This window comes from Zingiber officinale, chromosome 7A (assembly GCF_018446385.1).
Source record: "Zingiber officinale cultivar Zhangliang chromosome 7A, Zo_v1.1, whole genome shotgun sequence".
Lineage (NCBI taxonomy): Eukaryota > Viridiplantae > Streptophyta > Magnoliopsida > Zingiberales > Zingiberaceae > Zingiber > Zingiber officinale.
The window spans coordinates 133,849,086-133,864,707 of NC_055998.1; the positions used below are offsets into that span (position 1 = coordinate 133,849,086).

General features: G+C 39.7%; 1 protein-coding gene and 1 long non-coding RNA gene across 2 annotated transcripts in view; one reads left to right on the plus strand and one right to left on the minus strand.

Moving 5' to 3' along the window:
• Nucleotides 1–10,695, plus strand: part of LOC122002678 — a 33,693-nt gene extending 22,998 nt beyond the window's left edge. Inside the window, exon 9 of the mRNA XM_042557947.1 lies at nt 10,668–10,695. The gene's annotated coding sequence lies outside the window, so the exon portion shown is untranslated. The remainder of the gene's footprint in view (nt 1–10,667) is intronic.
• A 3,983-nt stretch (nt 10,696–14,678) lies between these two features.
• LOC122002679 lies at nt 14,679–15,058 on the minus strand. The gene is made up of 3 exons (XR_006117696.1): nt 14,984–15,058; nt 14,772–14,901; nt 14,679–14,703 (listed from the first exon to the last, which is right to left on the minus strand). It is a non-coding gene; the product is annotated as an uncharacterized LOC122002679 (long non-coding RNA).
• Nucleotides 15,059–15,622: the final 564 nt, after the last annotated feature.

Consider the following 15,622-nt stretch of genomic DNA (forward strand, 5'->3'; position numbering starts at 1 on the left):
ATCTGTTCCGATAAGGCGATGTTCTCCAAGTATACTCCGATAAATGGCAGGAAGCTCTATATGGGTAATTCCACGACGTCGCCAATTGTTGGACTCGGAAAGGTTGTTCTGAAGATGACGTTCGGAAAGGAGCTAACACTCATTGATGTACTCCATGTTCCCGACATCAGTAAGAACCTAGTTTCTGGAGCGGCATTGGTCAAGGCCGGATTTAGGCTAGTGTTCCAGTCAGACAACTTTGTACTTACGAAGAATGGTGTCTTCGTAGGAAAGGGGTATCTAGAAAAGGGTCTATTCAAAATGGTTGTAATGCCTGTACTCCGAAATTTTGATGGTAATAAAATAAATGCTTCCAGCTATCTTGTTGAGTGTTTTAATTTATGGCATGATCGACTCGGACATGTGCATAATAATACTCTCAAACGTCTCGTCAAATTAAATTTATTACCAAACGTCAATGTTGACGGAACACACAAATGTGAAGTGTGCGTGGAAGCGAAAATGACGAAACTACCTTTTCATTCGGTGGAAAGGACAACAACTCCTCTAGAGTTAATACATAGTGATCTATGTGACTTGAAATTTGTGCAAACTAGAGGAGGTAAAAAATATTTTATCTTTTATCGATGACTGCACAAAGTTCTGTTATGTCTTTCTTTTAAGAAGTAAAGACGAAGCCCTAGAGGCGTTCAGAACCTATAAAACAGAAGTTGAAAACCAACTTGACAAACGAATTAAAATAATTCGAAGCGATAGAGGTGGAGAATATAGTGCACCGTTTGATAAATTTTATACAGAATCTGGCATTATCCATCAAACAACGGCGCTTTACTCACCTCAATCAAACGGTGTTGCCGAACGTAAAAATCGGACACTAAAAGAAATGATGAATGCCTTGTTGATAAATTCAGGCTTACCTCAAAACTTGTGGGGGGAAGCAATATTATCGGCAAATCACATTCTCAACAGAATCCCTCATAAGAAAAATGATAAAACTCCATATGAACTATGGAAAGGCCGCGAGCCATCGTACAAATACCTGAAAGTGTGGGGGTGCTTAGCAAAGGTCGAAGTACCTAAACCAAAGCAAGTAAAGATCGGACCTAAAACGTTCGATGCGGTATTTGTCGGATATGCCCATAATAGTAGTGCATATCGTTTCCTAGTTCACAAATCAGACATTCCTGATATACATGTGGGAACAACCATAGAATCTCGGAATGCGATATTCTTTGAAAACGTATTCCCAAATAAAAAGGGAAACGTTGAAAGTGATAACAACGGAAGTTCAAACAAAAATGACGTTACCGAACTTAGCTGTTATAAAAGGACTATTGACGATCAAAGTGAAGAGTCACGTCGTAGCAAACGGGCTAGAGTTGAGAAATCGTTCGGGCCAGATTTCATGACTTTCATGTCAGAAATGGAACCAAGAACATTAAGTAAAGCTCTCTCTAGACCCGATGCTCCAATGTGGAAAGAAGCTGTCAATAGTGAAATTGAGTCTATCATGAATAATCATACTTGGGAATTAGTAGACCTTCCTTCTGGTAATAAACCATTAGGTTGTAAGTGGATACTAAAACATCCGACAAATAGCCAAGGGGTACAAGCAAGAGGAAGGCCTTAATTACTTCGATACATACTCACCGGTGACAAGGATTATGTCCATACGAGTGCTAATAGCCATTGCAGCACTGTATGACCTTGAAATACATCAAATGGATGTTAAGACTGCGTTCTTAAATGGTGAGTTGGAAGAAGAAATTTATATGGAGCAACCCAAAGGGTTCATGACTCCTGGAAATGAGAAAAAGGTGTGTCGACTTGTTAAGTCGTTGTACGGACTTAAGCAAGCGCCTAAACAATGGCACGAAAAATTTGACAAAGTAATGCTGTCAAACGAATTCAAAATAAATGAATGTGACAAATGCATTTATGTCAAAAACACACCTGAAGGCTATGTAATTGTCTGTCTATATGTAGACGACATGCTAATAATGGGCAGTAATCATGATGTAATTATGACTACAAAGAAAATGTTGACCAGAAATTTTGATATGAAAGATATGGGTCAAGCAGATGTTATATTGGGAATTAAAATTCTCAGGACATTAGAAGGGATAGTTTTAACACAATCCCATTATGTAGAATCTGTATTGAAAAAATTCAATGCGTACGATCTCTCTACAGTGAAAACACCTATGGATCTAAGTCAACACTTAGTGAAAAACCATGGTGGGACCATATCGCAGTTGGAATATTCTCAGATAATAGACAGTTTGATGTATCTCACAAACTGCACACGTCCAGATATTGCCTGTACGGTCAACAAACTGAGTCGTTTTACGAGTAATCCAAACGACACCCATTGGAAAACATTGATGCGAGTTCTCAGATATTTAAAATATACTATGAACTATGGATTACATTATGAAAAATATCTCGCTGTGTTGGAAGGATATTGTGATGCTAATTGGATATCAGATACAAAAGACTCCAAATCCACTAGTGGATATGTATTCACGATCGGTGGGGGGAGCAGTATCTTAGAAATCCACTAAGTAGACTTGCATTGCTCGGTCAACTATGGAATCCGAGTTTATAGCACTAGACAAAGCAGCTGAGGAAGCTGAATGGCTGCGAAATTTCTTGGAAGATATTCCGAGCTGGATGAAACCTGTGCCTGCCGTACTAATCCACTGTGATAGTCAATCGGCGATTGGAAGGGCACAGAGTAATATGTATAATGGGAAGTCACGACATATACGTCGTAGACATAATACCATTAGGCAGTTGATCTCGAATGGAGTGATTGCAATCGACTATGTTAAGTCCAAAGATAATTTGGCAGATCCTCTAACGAAGGGGTTGAGTCGAGATCAAGTATACTGCTCATCAAGAGGAATGAGATTAAAAATCTACAACTGAAAACGACTGTAGCGGTAACCCAACCTTGTTGACTGGAGATCCCAAGATCTTGGTTCAATGGGACAACGAAGTTACAGAAGTTGTGGTCCAGCACATTAGATAGTTTATCTCTATCCCAATCCTAGGATGAATTTGTGTTGTCCTACCTCATGTAGTGAGGTTAAGCTTATGCTTTTAGTGATTTCTATACCTGATAAGGTGGAGTATGGTAGGATACTCTTGATAGAAGTGTCACCTATGTGAGTGTGAAGACAGACCGCTTTAATGAAACACTCATGAATCCAAGATGGTATCCATGGCCGAAACGGAACCAACCATGAGAACCTAAAGTAGGTGAGATAGATCTGAGTGTTATTGTCTAAGTATACACCAACAGCTGAGCAGTTCAAGACATCACGTTCACTGCGCAACCTAGTATACTCGATAGCATTTCACTACGGAAGGTTCAAAGCCACAAGCTACCTCTCCCGATGCAGTGACTTATCGATTGGACTCTTGTAAAGTGTCAGCATGCATACACGCATTGCATTAATTTCCATTCATGTGGGGGATTGTTGGATATTGGGGCCTTAAATGGACCAAAACGATTTTGAGGAAGGAAGCCATCAATTGTTGAAAGTCGTAATTGACTTCATAATTGAAATCTACGATTCGCGTAGATAGATTTAGACTATTAATTTGCTCAAAACCGATTAAGGGTGAATGAGAAATTAATGTTTAAAGTCGGCCCAAAATAACATTTATTATTCATTAATAAAGTGCATGGGAGAATAGTCCCACATCGGAAATTCTCGATGTGTATTCTCTACTTATTAATGAAGATGTGTTAATGGAGTTAACACAAAAATAAAAGGACAGGTGCTCCCTTAGCCAAGGGCGAGCAGGTGCTCGCACCTGTGAGCCCGCCACCCGCCACGTGCACACGTGCGCAATGGGCGCTTTGTAGGCGCACTTCGCACGTACGCATCGTCGCGAGGAGGTTAAATTTATGCTCCATGTGACATTGCAGTGCCTACGTGGCACTCGGGTGACGTGTCAGGCTCGTACCTGACGTGGCAGTACCTATGCGACATCCTCGTGGGCAAAGGGAGATGACTGGACAGTTGACTTAGGGAATGGATGGCTACCGTTGATCAACGTTGATCAAATAGGTATGATGGATTGCTTGTGATGCGATCTAGAGCGTTGGATCGCAAAGAGTAACGATCTGACGGCTTGGGATGAGACTTGATCTGAAGCATCGAATCAATGGATCCAGATCCGATGGCCGATGACAATAGGCGGGATCTGAGGGTCACAACTCCTCAGATCTGATGGATGAGATTGAAGTGGGCTTGGTGAAGGGTTACAACCCTTCAGAATGGATGATCTAGATCGATCCAGCCCAAGGAACACATCCACTCATCCAAAGGACACTCAACCTCTTCTTTCAGTATAAATAGAACCCTCCAGATGATGGAATATTCACTCAATCCTCTCTTCTCTTTCTCAAGCATTCATCTCATCTTGTGCATTCAAGAGTCCAAGAAGTCTACTAGAAGGTTCGCTGGTCTCGGAAGTCGGAGTGCTACGATTCCGAGACGTTCGTCGTCGTTGTATCTTGGGAACGAATTGCAACAATCCGTTAAGCACCGTAGCGGAGCAATATCGTTTACGGAGATAGTGTCGAACACTAACCTCGACGATCAGTTTGCATACTCCAGAAGCTACCCGGGGATAACAATACTCTCCTGTGTCCTTGAATAGATGAGGCCAATAAAATTTGGCTTGGACAACCATGGGCACCTTCCTAAGACGAAGAGTGACAATAATAAAAAAATATCTTTAATCTCATCTTGGGGAACACACATCTGGTAAATTTGCATTAGCGCACTTCCTATAGAGCAAAGGCTCGTCCCAAACATAGTACCTAATATCTGCAAAAAAATTCTTTTTCTGTTGATAACGAGATCTGGTGACAATTTTGCATGCAAGATAGTTTACGAAGTCCGCATATCCTGGTATTCAAACTACCAATTGCTAAAAGGTGTTCATCTGGAAAAAAATCGTCAATGGGCACCTCTTCGTCTTTATCCTCTTGTATATCTTGGTATATTTTTGACAAATAATCTGCAACAATGTTCTCAGAGCCCTTGTCTTTGATTTCCAAGTCAAACTCTTGAAGCAAAAGCATCCGGCGGATGAGTCGAGATTTGGCTTCTATTTTGCTCAATAGGTGTCGGACAGCTGTGTGATCTATGTAAACAATTAGCTTTGATCCGACTAAGTATGATACGAACTTATCAAAAGCAAAAACAACCACTAACAATTCCTTCTCAGTAGTGGTGTAGTTTATTGAGCATCATCCCAGGTGTTACTAGCGTAGTGAATAGCATACACTTTCTTATCCTTCCTTTGTCCCAAGATGGCTCCCACGACATAATCACTTGCATTACACATAATTTCAAAGGAAAGATTCCAATCCGGTGTTTGCATTATTGGAGCGGTTACCAAAGCCTTCTTTATCCTGCTAAAGAGCTTCCAAACAATTTTGGTCAAAATTAAAATCAACATCCTTTATTAACAAATTTGTTAAAGGTTTGGAAATTTTAGAAAAGTCCTTTATGAAGTGTCGGTAAAAAACCACGTGCCTTAAAAAATTTCACTCCTTATAGTTTTATTGGCGGCGGCGTATCTTTTAATCATCTCCATCTTGGCTTTATCAACCTCAATTTTCCACTCAGAAATCATGTGTCCCAATGCAATTCCTTCCCTTACCAAGAAATGACATTTTCTCTAATTCAAGACCAAATTTACTTTTTCACACCTATGCAAAACTCTAGAAAGGTTAGGCAAGCATGTATCAAAATTAATCTCATACATATAAAAGTCATCCATAAAAATCTCTATTATATTTTCAATCAAATCCAAAAATATAGTCATCATACAACGCTGAAAAGTAGTGTATGCATTACAAATACCAAAAGACATTCTCCAATAAGTAAAGGTATCATAGGGACATGTAAAGGTGATTTTTTTCCTAATCATTAGGATGTATGAGAATTTGACAAAAACTTAAATATTCTTCCAAATAACAAAAATACGAATGCTTAGCTAACCTCTCAGACATTTGATTAATGAAGGAAAGGAGAAAATGATCTTTCGTAGTTTCCTTATTCAACTTTTTATAATCAATACACATCCATCAACTTGTAACAATCCTAGCTGGGATTAATTCATTATTATTATTTTTCACCACAGTCATCCTGCCTTTCTTTGAAATCACATGTACAAGACTTACCCACTCATTGTTAAAAACAGGGAAAATCACACCTGTATCCAATCATTTTTATACCTCTTTTCTAACAACTTCTTTCGTGTTGCGATTCAACCTCCTTTGTGTAAGTACCCCGTGGTAGTTTTGATATGGTCAACCAAGTTAAGTTAGGTCCTGTGTGTGTTTGATCTTTGTGTCTAAGTGTGTAGGAGCTTAGAAATACAATAAGTCGAGCGGAAGACACAGCTAGCAAAAAGGATGACACGGGAAAGGAGGCTCGGTGCATTTGAGGGGCGAGATGTTGCGAAAGAGTATATCGGTGAACCAGAAGCTAGAGAGGAAGCCCGCTCGAGGAGAAGGTTGGAGTTGAGTTCAAGTGAACTCCAGGTAATCAGAGCATCACCCACACAAGAAAAGATCAGCGGTTGGGAGTTGATCTGCTTTCTGCTATATGGAAGGCGCCTTTCATAGCTTGGCAGACGCCTTTGATGAATAGTACGAAAACGTCTTCCAGTTATGGAAGGCGCCTTCTAGTAGCCGCTAGCCGCAGATAACATTTTATCCTCAACGGATAAAACTTATCTTATGGAAGGCGCCTTGGACCATCTTGAAGGTGCCTTCAAGCTGCGGATAGAGTTTTCCAAGGGCTATAAAAGACCCCTGGAGTTAGAAAATATTCAACAACTCTTTTATTCGTTTCCTAGCAACTTTCTGAGTGTTTAACGAGTGTAAGAGGTTTCTCCGCCTTCAACGAAGGAGATTTCTAATGCTTTCTTTTGCCTTGGATTAATAACCACCTAAGTTGTAACTAAGTAATTTTTTTGTCTCTTCTTTTTAGTTGTTGATTTAATTTAGTATAATTATGCTACTAATTAGAGTTGAAAGATCGAGAAAGGTTAATTTTATTTTATAGACAATTCACCCCCTCTTGCCAGTTCCGCTGCACCATCACTTTGATGTTCCATCGAGAATTTATGATCGTTCTCAAGTAGAATTTTATGCATGCATATGGAAGGGCTAATCCCCTTAATATCATTAATCGTGTACCCTATGACTCTCCCATGTGTCCTAAATTCTCTAAGTAGTCTCCTAATTTCAGAATCATTCAAGGTTGCATTAACAATGACAGGATATGTAGAATTTAGTTCAAGAAATTCATACTTGAGGTTAAAAGGAAGTGGTTTAAGTTCTTTCTATGGAGGCTTGCCTTCTTCCAACTTTTGGTCTATCTTAAGTCTTTCAATATTTATCTGTTCAGGAGACACTAGGATTTTTGTCCATGAGACAAGCATATTCCTCGACTTTATTGTCCTTAGCTACCAATTCTCCACCGATTAGGCATGCTTTCAGGGGATCATCCGATGCCTGTTGAGGTGCTTCTTCCTTGACCACCTATTGCAATAGATTCATCCTACAACAAACGTCCCATCAGTCAGTTGTTTAATATTTTTAGACAAATCAAATTCAATCTTCTCTTCCTTAACTGCTAAAGAAAACTTACAATTTTTAACATCAATAATAGCTGAAAAAATACGACACCCAAATAATAATTAAATAGTAAGATTATTGGAGAAATAATCTTATTAGATTTTTCTGAAATTTTTAGAAATTTTCTAGAATTTAATTGGAGCTCGTATGATATAATTTAAGGGGTAGAGTTATTGGGATTGGAGAAAGCTTGTTTGAAATATACTCAAAAGTAGGAATTGATTTAGGAAGGTACTTAGGGTTTGATTAAGCAAAACCTAAGTTTCCTTTTAATTTACTTCCATTTCTTTCCTCTTCTTATTTCTACCGAGCCCGAGCCATCCTCACGCCTAATCTCCCTTTTCCCCTCTCCATTGCGCCACCACCGCCACGCAGAGCAGTGCCGACACCCTCCAGCCGATGCCTCTCGTCTCTTCCACTCCTCCACCCCGAGATCTCTCCACCACCACCTTCAATCTTCGCCTATTGTCGCTGTGGAGCGCCGATTGCCAATCGCCAGTGCTAACTCCCTTCTCTCGGTGTCTTCTCTGACCACCATGGATCGATGCTAGGGCTTCGCCACCTTAACGCCGTTGATCTCCACGACCACTAGCACTAGGTGTGGTCGCGGCGAGGGAGGAGGACAACCCCTCAGCCAATCCGCTTCTCCCAAGCCCGATGTTGTCGTGTAAAATACCGAAAAATAGGCAAATATTAATAAGGGAATTTTCCAGAATTTTTGAAAATTTTTCGGAGCTCGTACGGACGAGTTAACGGGGATAAAAAAACGGGGCCTAGGAAAGCCTGTTTAGGCTACCCCTTTAAGCGAGTAAATGTTTATATTTACATTTCCTTTTCTTTTATTTCTTTTTATTTTCTTTATTCCTCCGTTTCTCCCCCCCCCCCCCCCCCCCCCCCCCCCCCCCCTCCCCCCTAGCACCGCCGTCGCCGTGCCCTAGCACTGCCGCCAACCCAGCTCCTCACCTCTTACCGCCGGCCACAGCCCGAGCACCGTCGGCCACCAGATCCGACTCAGCACAGTGCCGACGCCGCTGTGTCCTAGCCACATCACGCCGGCCCTCTTCCTTCTTCATCACCAGATTTTTGTTCACCTCCGACCAGTGGAGAGGGAGAAGGCCAATGGGAAAAAAAATCCAGCAGGGAGATCCTCACAGCCACCTCCCCTCTCTGTTCTCCTCTGTGCCAGCCACCAGGTCCGACCCAGTGTTGGTCGCCGGCTGATTTCCTGTGCCCTAGTCACCGCTGTGAGGTTTGAGCCGACCAACAGATTTACTGCCACCACCGTCGGCCAAGTTTCCTCTTCCGTGCCGCTGATCTGGAGCGACTGCTGCCGTGCTTTTACTTTGTGGGCCACCAAGAGTCGAGAGCACGAGAAGGCGGCAGAGGGCAACAGTGTTTCGGCGGAGGAATTTAAGGTAAGGGTTAAGGTTTGGTTTTTGATTGTGTGCTCTGACTCTTGTTGTATTGTGAGCAACACTTGTGTTGGGTGGAAGATCATGCTAACTAAGTATAGTGATCTTTAATTGTAAGTTGATTGCGCTGGTAGTGTATTGGGGTTCCACAGCCGCTGTGATTTTTCCGGCCATAATTTCCAGCAACATTCTTGCTGTGAGAAGTGAGGTAAGGTTTTTGGGTTTAACGTTTGTGGATTTAGGTCTTGATGTGGATAAGTTAATCGATGATCAGTTAAGGTTGATCGATAATTAGGGTTTTCCTAATTGAATTAGGAGTTTGATTTAGTTATTTGATACATGTTGAGTAACTAGATTATATGTGTTAAATTAGGTAGGTTGATGATTAAGATTTAGGGTTTGCCCTAAATTGTGTTGGGAATTTTATTTAGCAATTTAGTTGAATTTTTAGCTAAATAAAATATCTGTATATTGGTATTACAGAACTTTGACGCGAGACGAGTATCTCGATGTCGGATTTGGACATTCCTATTGGAGGTGGGTACTTTTGACTTATGTCATTTGATATACATAGTAGTGAATTTAACAAGTTGCATTAATTATGTTCCTTATTTGTTTCGGTTAATCACTACCCGATACTTGTTACATGATTGATTGATTGCTTGTTTTGCATCTCATGTATTCCTTCCTATTGATACATGCTTATAAGGGTAGTGATATACCATGCTTCACCATGTTCAGGACCTAGGTTGTATACCTTATCTGATCGGTGTACCGTTGTTTTGATTCATTGATTTATGGTGCACCTTTATATATATATATATATGGATTAGTCAGGAAATTTTGTGGTTAGTGACATGCACCATTTGCATGATTGCATGTTGTGTGATAGTCCGCTTCATTATTGTTGAGCGCATCGCCAGTTATATGGATCTGCACACACCATCACTCATGGGTTAATGGTCGATTCAGGCAGAGTGTGTTGCAGCAGGGACTCTGTTAGGCACCGTTGGTCCGCTCATGGGTAGTGTGACACAACGTGTTATCCGGCAGGGATTCCTCCCCGTCATCGTGTACCGGGAGATGAGAGCATTGCGCTCCCCCATTTATGATTTGGGGTAGGAGGATAAGTGTACTCCGACAGCATCCCGTCCACTCGGTCACTCATCAGGAGTAGTGACGACAGAGTGCACGGTTGTCACAGCCCTACCCACTCGGCCTCACTATTGTGTGTGAGATGATCGACTGGCATCAGGGGTGACCAGGACACATCATTGGCATCATATGCATGATGCATTTATTGCTTGTGTTTGTGCTTGCTGCATTTATATGCTGCATATTGTTTGGATACCTATGTTTGACATGCATACAGGCTTCCTATACCACTCGGACTGTTTGTCCTTATACTCAGGTCCTGGTTAGTACAGTTTTTCTCCTGTTTACTTCAGTTGTATTGTTATCTTTCTTATATCAGGAGACTATACGCATGATTAGTGGTAGGTGTTATTTCCCTACTTTGTATATCAGTTGTACCTGCTGAGTGTTGGACTCACCCCGCCTCCATTGTTGTTATTTTTTAGGTTGATGCTGTCAGGAGAGAGTTCCAGTTGCTGGTCCCTGCAGACCTCGAGGATATGATTGGTCTTTTGGTTTTTCTTATATAGACTATGTTTTGAACTTGTTTTGTTTTGGATTGTTTTACTTATGGATCTTGTATGGATTCTTATCGTTGATGGACTTTGTTGTGGTTTCGATATGTTTTACTACATGCCTGCCTGGACGGCAGAAGAGGTGAGTAAATCGGATTTGTGCTTTATGGGTGTAGTGGAGTAGGGTTGATTTCGAGTCAGAGTATTATTCTTCCGTTTACTTGTTATATAAACTGCGTGGAACGTCTGTGGTTCTATTTTATTATTTTTGTTATTCCAGCCGCCTGTGGCTGAGGTATATGAGGATGTAGAAAAGTTTCAGATTGTCCACCGTACAGGGGAGATATTGTCGAAATTTTCTCGGACAGGGACTCCTCTGGGGCGTGACAATTTAGTGGTATCAGAGCGCAGTTTTACGATCCTTTGTTTTCGTATTTTGGATATTTGGGATAACCTGATACCAATTTAGTTGGTATCAGAGCGCCAAAGTTTGACGATACTTGTTTGATTTCCGTGTGTTGGATTTTCGAGATTTGTCTGATACCAATTTAGTTTGTATCAGAGCGGGTTATGTTACCTGCTTTTGGTGTTCTTGATATTTGGTAGCCAAGTTTGCGAGTCAAACTGGGTAGTTATTTTGGATTGCATGGATTTTTCCATTAAGTATATGTTATGGATTTCCGTTTCGGATTTATATGGATTTCCGGTGATTTTCATGTTCGGAATTTTGAGGTCAGAAGTTGGGGACTGGACATCGATGGAGCATCTCCAGACGGTATATAGGTATGATGTTTATTTTATGATAGTTATGACATGTATTAGCACTTTATCTTTAGTACCTGTCTGGTTGCTGTAGCCCATATTACATGTGATGGGTTAGCCACTGATCTTGCTCGACCCTAATAGAGATCAAGGATTATAGTCTTTGGTGATTTTATATATCCTACCACCAGTAGTTTTAGCTTTTGTTACTACTAGTTGGTTAGGAGATGGAGGCACATACCAGCCTTTGCTATTGTTAGCTGGGTAATGAATGATACCTATATATTCTTGTTGACTTAGCCAGTAGAGTTTTTTTTTATACTCATATCTTTTGGATATTAGGGTACCCGATACGATGAAAATTGGTCATTGGGGAGTTATCATGTTTGATCATTGTTGAGAAAGGTTTAAGGTTGAGGGATATTATGAGATCAGATATTGTGATATGATGATTTCTAATGATTATGAGAGTGAATGTTATGTGGTTGTCTGATGATCTATTACTAGATATTTGTTTTGATGATCTCTTAGTGGATAACTATTTTTGATGATCTATTATTTGGGTTGTTGTTGATGGTGACATAGTGAGTGTCATGTATGATATTCACAGGTTTGATGATTATAGTTGGTGATCAGATTATAAATCGGGTGCTAGAGAGTTTACGATTGAGTGTGCCTATGAGATTTTAATAAATCTGGTTAGTTGTGGTTAGTTAACAGGATGATAAAATTGATATTTGCTTCCTCTGATATTGGACTATGTGGATAAATAATGATTTGATATTTTGAATGCTAACTTGTTCTCATGGGGAGTAGAAACTGATTCATCTGATATTATGTGGGCTGATATTTTTGAGGATAAAAATGAGAGTGTCTTGATGTTCTTGAATTCTGACTTTGTCTTTTGGGTCGTACACATTTATACATATGATTATTGTGGGTTTTTAGTAGATTATACCCGAGTGGTTAGACATACATGTCTGATTGTTTATTGGAGATATTTTGTCAATTAAAACTATGTTGTGAAATGTGCACATATGTTTCACTACAAAAATTACCATTATTACCGACGGAATATTCCGTCGGTATTTCGTCGGTATATGAGATTACCGACGGAATGCCGACGGAATTTCTGATGTCGGAAATATTTTGGTCGGCAATAACTTTACCGACAGAAAAATACATCCGTCGGTAATTACCGACTGAATATATATTTCCGTCGGTATATTACCGACTGAGATTCTTACCCGTCGGTAAAAAAACAAATGGCGGTGAACGGAGACTACCGACGGAAACCCTAATTCCGTCGGTATAATTCCGACGGAATCAGTTTTTCCGTCGGCAAACACCGACGGAAGAGCCTTTTCCGTCGGAGAACACCGACGGAATTAGGGTTTCCGTCGGTGTTTGCCGACTGAATTAGGGTTTCCGTCGGTGTTTGCCGACTGAATTAGGGTTTCCGTCGGTGTTTGCCGACGGAAAATATGTTTCCGTCGGTGTTTACCGACGGAATCAGTTATTCCGTCGGTATTATATCGAAGAAAACCTGTGCTTTTTCGATAAGTTACCGACGGAAGTTATAATTCCGTCGGTAAAAATCTGGAAAATTTTTGAAATCCAGCCCCTGTTTTGCTAGTTTCCCATATACAAATTTAATACAAATACAAACCATCACAATCGATGGTATCACAAACACAATCCACACAATATATTAACAATATCACAATATAAATCAATCCACAATCTCCAAAATACAACATACAACAAATATATAAACATAACTGAACGACAAATAGAAAATCTCCAAACTATAATAAAATCTAAGTATCAAGTTCTCACAATCAAAAGTATCTAAAATTATACAAGTGAACGACAAATACAAAATATCCAAAATACATACCATGATACATCACTTATACATATATCCGAATATAATCCTGTAAAAGTCAAATACAATAGATTATGATTAGAATAACTCGATGCAAATGTAATATAACTCAAACATTGTTATATATGACTAATTTTACTTGTAAAAAAAAATACCTGGATTATATTTTGGATAACCAATAATAGTGGTGATGGTGAATGTATCAGTATGAACTCCTGAAAAATGTAAAACACTTTAAGATAAGTATCTAATAATATACAATAAATATATTTGACTTAATGAATATCTAAAAAATATAAAAAAATCAAGTTATAGATAAACATACCTCAACAAAATCTAATCATCAGCGGGGTCTGGGTCTGATGGGTCTGGGGTCTCCTCTGATTGGGGCTGCTGTGATGGGTCCCATCGTGCAATGATTGCTTGCATCTGGGCCAATGTCTGCTCCTGTGCAGCCCACTTCTGATCCATGGTAGTCATCTGAGTCTTCAAGTCTTGGTTTTCTTTTCTTAATGACTCCACCTCAGAAGAAGAAGAAGAGGAACTCGCACGACCCCTAGGAGTCCTCAAGCGATCAAATACCACCTTCGCCTGGGAACCAAGGCCGTAGAGGGAGGAGTTCTTTGTCCTTCCACCCACAACATCATAATAAATTTCATTTATATCCTGGGTGGATAGATCCTGTGACTCCCCTCCCTCTACTGGTGGCTGAGATGCCTGAGCAACCCTGCTTGTCATTTCCTCCTGTGTAGAAAAAATATACAATTTATATATTATACACAATTAGTAAAGCTAATTAATCATTATTAAAGATTAAATATAAATTAATTCAAACCCCAATGTTCTTTGATCGATCATCAATATATGTGCCATCCTTTCTCTTGTGAGTTTTGAGAAAGATCTCCAAGCAAGTGGGTTGTCTTTCTAAAGAACGCTCCTGCATGCACAAACAAATTTGACTAAAATTATACAAGTTCATTAATAAATAAAAATTTAATTTATATAACTTTAAATTAAAATCACCAGATCCATAGCGTGCTCAACAATGGAACGAGATCCCGATGTATGTCGAGCGGATCCAATACTCGGACCACCTGACTCTGTATTCCTATTCGCTCGAGCTTTTAGAGCATTTGTTTGCCATCTATCTGCAGACCAAGTGGTCGTCCATGCACCTCAAATCTCCTCGGATACATAAGCAGGCCGTGTGCCATCCTTTCTCACATAGTATAATAGGTCTTTGTACAACTTGGCACAATAAATATTCCAAGTTTTTGCAAATTCTACCTCGTATCCCTCCTCCCATGTATATTTTTTCTGTAATTTAAAAATAAAATTTTAGAATATTAAAGGATAAATATAATGTACATATTCAATTTACTTACCACAAATTCTTGATAATAGAAATCCTTAGTTCCAGCATCTACATGTCTCCATGTAGTCCCAGATATGCAGACTCTTTCCTTAAATTTCCGTGTGATATAGGTGGATACTCGATGGCTGTCGGGAGTAAACCTACATATAAGCAATATTAAAACATAAGATATATGTTATAAATAAAGAAGTTGAATTACTAATAATAAAAAAAAATACTTACGACTCTCCAACAACCCTAAGTACGGTGGATCCACGGAGTGGTGCTGGAAGATCTGTCATGATACCTTATATCTACAAAAACCATATTAGCACACATCATAATAAATCTTTAATAACATGATAAATAAGCAACAAAACATGATTAAAGCATAACTTACTAGATGAATAATAATGCTAAAATTTAGTCAATGCTAGACTCTGGAAGCATTTCTACTCAACATTAACAGTTTGTAGGTCGTCGTCGCTAGACTCTGTTAGTTCAACAAAATCCTCACTGCTGGATTTCTCTCCATCATCTATCTCCTCGTCAGTGGTATTACCATCTACAAGTAATTGTGATGTAGATTGGATTTGTGAATCAACCGAATGTCTCTCTACTTCGTCATTCTGAAATGCATCATGGTTTTGAGCAGTAATAGTGTTCGGCATTTCTATGGTTGAACGAGACTTCAATCGACAAACAGACAACCATTCACTAGCTCTTCTTCTCTTCGTAGGATATTCAAGATAAACCACCTGACCCGCTTGTATTGCAAAAATGAAAGGTTCAAACTTATTGAACCTTCGCTTGCATTAACCTCTACTAAATTATAATTTGGATGTATTCGCTTGTTCTTGGGGTTGGCTCATACCATGAACA